The following is a 4889-nucleotide window of genomic DNA, read 5'->3' on the forward strand; positions in this document are numbered from 1 at the left end:
CCCACGTGCGATCTCTCTATGTGGTCGCGGTGGATGAACCCTGATGTTGGTTTTCCCTCCCCCTGCTAGTTTGTTCAATCAGTGTGCCTATTGTTTAGGAGTGTAGTGACCATTTGTAAGCAATACAATAACAACATAAAACTAACATACAGTGAACTACTCATTTCAGTTAGGGTGATATCTGTTGCATTTGACATTTTACTAGGTTAGCTAATCCTTTTTATAGAACATCTGAAAATGTAGAAAAATTAGAGGACTGCTCCTTTTGAGTGCCAGTTGTACCAAGCACTCCAGTTTTTAAATACCTTTGAAATGTTTGGTGCTGTTGGTGCTCTCCAGTTTTTGAGAATAGTAAGACATGTAGCTAGTAGAATATGTGATACTACAATTTTGTAGGATAAGGGTATAGCGTGTAATTCAAGTGACAATGTTGCCATTCCTGGTGTTAAAGATTGTTGGAGGCCAGTGATAATAGATATAAGTCTTTCAACTTGGTACCATAATAACCGTAGCTGAGTTCACATCCATAAAATATGGACTAGTATGCCGGAGCAGCCACATAATCTTCAGCATTTTGAGGAAGCCGCTGGGTAGATCAATGAGATATGGTAGGGAGTAAGATACCATCTAAGTGTTATCTTTTGCTGCATTTCCCAAAGGTTTGTGCTTTGTGTGGAGGTGTAAGTGAGTCGCAAGATTTTTTCCCAGTGTTGGGTTATGTACTCTACACCTATTTCCTGTTCCCACGCTATCATTGAGTGGGATTTTACACATATGTCTTTTTCTTGCAAGCCTGAGTAGACAGTTGATATACCTTTACTTAAGATTGAGGTTTGTTGATAGTATTGTTTTATTTTAAAATGTAGTGATGTAAGTATTTGGGAGTTCTGTTTTAATAAGCGGTCAATTTGCCTGTGTTTATATTGCTCTCTGTGGGGTAGCCGGTGTTCTAGTTGTAAGGTTCTAAATTGTTTAATTAATGAGCCATCTAATATATCTTCTAGGTACTTAATTCCTTTTACCATCCATGTATTAAGGTTGACATTGTGTATTAAGTGGATAATTGTGGAAATGGGGGGTTTCAGGGGAGTTAGTCTACCGCTCCACTTTTGATATTTTCGGAGATGAACCCACGCTCTTATTGATGCTAGAATAGGGGGTTCTAGTTTTTTATCTAGAGATGTGTTGTGGTGTGCGGTCAATAGAAAGTCTTATAAGTTCCTCTTTGGTATTTGAGATAGTTCTAACTCCTTCCACAATGTTTCAGAGTCAGGAGACATCCAGTGTCTTAGTTGCGCTAGTATGGTTGCAAAGTAATAATCTTGTAAATGTACATGACCTATTCCACCCGCTTTTATGTTTGATTAACTTACTGAATGTGCATCTAGCCCTCTTACCTTGCCAGATTTAGTTGTTCAATATTGGTTTTAGGGTATTGAAATAGGAGTTGGGTAGTGGGATCGGTAGGGTCCTAAAGAGGTACAATAGTTGAGGTAATATTTGCATCTTAAAGGCTGCAGGCCTATCTAGCCACAACAGTTCAGTTAGAAGTTTATTTAATTTGGCTCTTAGTGTCTTTAGGAAGGGTGTGTAATTGGCCTGTATAAGATCTTCCAGTTTAGGAGTTAGTGTAATACATAGATACGTGATACCTTCCTTTTTCCTATAGATATATATATATATATATATATATATATATATATATATATATATATATATATATATGGAACTATTTGCGTGTGTTTTTGTTCAGTCTTTCCTAGGATGCATAAGTTTAAAATATAGGATTTGGTCTCGTTCACTTCGTAGCATGATACTCCATTGAATGTTTGTAGTGCTTGATGGACTGTGGAGAGAGAGGTGTCCACGTTTGTGAGCATCAATATTATATCATCAGCAATTAGACTTATGGTGTGATGTCTCAGTCCCGCATGTATACCTGTTATGTTGGGGTGTGAACGTAGGTAGGAAGCCAAAGGCTCCATCAGCAAATTAAAAATCAGTGGGGAAAGGGGGCAGCCCTGTCTTCTTACATTAGTTATTTCAAACGGGGTAGACATTGCTCCTGATATATACACTTGGGCCGAAGGATATGGTGCCATTATGGCTGAGTAAATGAGACCGCTGAAACCGAACCTGGTAAGCACCTGGGCAAGGAACTGCCAGTGTATCCTATCAAATGCCTTCTCTGCATCTAATCTAGTAGCAGAGAAGGTGTTTTGTGCTTCTTGGTCATATGGATCACATTAATCAGGTGTTGGGTAGCATCTGCTGTTTGTCACCCTTTATTGAATCCAGACAGATCTACTGTACATCTATAAATGTAGGTAGTATGTCCATCAGTCTATTAGCTAATAGCTTTTGCATACATTTTGAGATTTTTGTTAAGTAAAGATATAGGCCTAAAGTTCTGTGGAGTGTCTGGGTCTTTCCCCAGTTTTGTTATAGCAATTATCATGGCTTTAAGCATTTCTGGGGGAACAAGGACGGGGCAGCAGCATAAGTAAAGATCTCAACCAAATGTGGAATTGTATCTCTGAAAGTTTTATAATATTCCCCTGTGAAGCCGTCTGGGCCCAGGATTTGTGCATGGGAGAGTTTGTATGATTTGTCTTACTTCTGAGTTAGTAATAGGGGAATTTAGTTCATTGAGGTGTCCAGGAGTAAGTTTAGGCAGACTCATTTGTTGTAGAAATGCGTCTATGATGGCTGGTGTTGTACAATGAACCATAGTATTGACTAAAGGCATCTGCTATAGCTTGGGGATGATATTGTATGGTTTGGGTATTGGGTTGTATTATGTATGGGATTTGGGTTTTGTATCTATGTCCTCTAATCTTGTTGGCCAGGAAATTCCCTGCTCTGCTGCCACTTGTATAATAGTAAAATTTTAGTCTTCTGGAGGCCTTTTCAAAGTACTTCAGGAAGAGCAGCCTTAGGTCATTACACAGTTGTGTCAGTTGGTCTGTGAGTTGTTGGGATGGATGGGACATATTTTATTTTTCAAGTGCGTCTATTTTGGATATTACTGTCACAGTGTGCTCTTGCCTCGTCCTCTTGTTGTATCAAGACACCTCTTGCAAATGCCTTATGGGCATTCCACACAATAAATGTATCAGAAACCGTTTGACAGTTATTTTCAAAAAATTATTTCAACTGACTGTCAATTTTAGACTTGGTTGGAGCATCCTGGAAAAGTCCGGGTTGGATCTCCAAATGTATGTAGGGTTGTGGGTAGTAGAATCTCCCACTTCTAGCTTCACTGAGGCATGATCTGACCAAGTAATGTTAGTAATTTTAGCATCTTTGCATTTAAACAGTAACCATTTGTTTACTTAAAACAAGTAAATTCTGCTGTAAGATCTATGGGTGTTTGAAAAGAACGAGTAGTCCCTCTCATTGGCATTGAGGCATCTCCAGGAATCATACAGCTCATAGGTCCTTAAGACCTATTACCGATTTACGTGATGGTGGAGAACGTTTTGGTTTGGCAGTGGAATCAAGGGATGGGTCAGGAGTAATGTTAAAGTCACCACAAATCACCAATAGGACCTTCTGTATTGACCGGATTTTTTTCATAAATCTGTGAAAAAACCTGATCTATCCTGTGTTTGGGGCATAGATGTTTGCCACTGTGTAGGTGTTGGATTTAATATCGCACACCAAGATTATGAAGTGACCTTGTGGGTCTATGTTAACCTTGTGGCGTTTGAAGGCTACTGTATCTCTTATTGCTATTATCACCCTTTCTTTTTCGCTTCTGCATTGGCATTGTATATGTATGGAAACTTAGGATGTGAGCATTTAGGGAGACAATGTTTGTGAAAGTGTGTCTCCTGGACACATGATATGTTCCATTTTTGATGGAGGGCTTCCTTCCATAAGGACCTTCTCTTGGCCCGGATAATTAAGACCTTAGGAGTTGATAGTTTACCGCCATTGGAACTTGAGGTAATGCTGGGTAATGTGTGGTACAGATGGTTCACTTACAGTTGGCTGTGTTGTAGTCCGCATCTGGAGAAGGAGTGGAGGCTGGTGGTGTTGTGAAGTCCATCATGTCCTCTCAAGGATGTTCCTAGTGATCGTTAGAGATATAAGTTCACTGCTGACTGATGAGATAAAAGGGTAACTTTTACTTGAACAGTAACATAACGTAATAGTGGCTAATAGCGAAACAAAAAGGAAAAAAGGTTGTCCTGGCCACTCAGAGAAAAATATGGAACGCTTCATGAATTTGCGTGTCATTCTTGCGCAGGGGCCATGCTAATCTTCTCTGTATTGTTGCAATTTTAGCATATGTCCTGCCGAAGCAAGGACTTATTTTACTTTTATAAAGTGAATGTATGTACATAGAATGGAGGAATGTGATTATAAGGGACATAATACTTACTGATTAATTCATTTTTGACGCTTGCCGTCATCCTTAAACCAATAAAAATCTGAAATATAACTGTTCTTTCATGGTGCAGTGTTTCATATTTAATGGTGGTCATGCAGTTATGGAAAAGATTTACTTGGCATTCTAAGTATTCAAGAATTCCTGTAAGCTTCCCCTTAAATGTGTCCCAAAATGCTGGTAATATCAACAATAAAGGGATCAATTTAAAAAAGGAAAAAAAGCCAGAAATCAAATTTATTTTTGAAAGCTTACACTAATTGGGCAGTTTAAAATGCTTCCCTTGAGCAATTCTGTCTAATGTTAGTCATATGAAATATACTTTTGTTGTTATTATTTTATTTTCTGTCAGGGAGTGGAATATTTTGCATAGTTGCATCTTTTAGTACAGTACTGAAATCCAGGGTGTTAAATAAGTACAGTTGCTTTAAAACCATTGTAAATGAAAAAGGCTGTGAGAGTGTGAGAACTCAGTACGTACTCCATTGTCAAA

At 38.6% G+C, this 4889-nt stretch overlaps 1 non-coding gene across 1 annotated transcript; it reads right to left on the reverse strand.

The window, feature by feature from the left end:
- Window positions 1-4210: 4210 nt before the first annotated feature.
- LOC143980007 (U6 spliceosomal RNA) lies at window positions 4211-4317 on the reverse strand. The gene has a single exon (XR_013274160.1). It is a non-coding gene; the product is annotated as a U6 spliceosomal RNA (small nuclear RNA).
- Window positions 4318-4889: the final 572 nt, after the last annotated feature.

Source organism: Lithobates pipiens, unplaced genomic scaffold (assembly GCF_037356315.1).
Source record: "Lithobates pipiens isolate NorthernLeopardFrog02 unplaced genomic scaffold, aLitPip1_a1.2 Scaffold_13, whole genome shotgun sequence".
In the NCBI taxonomy this organism is placed as follows: domain Eukaryota; kingdom Metazoa; phylum Chordata; class Amphibia; order Anura; family Ranidae; genus Lithobates; species Lithobates pipiens.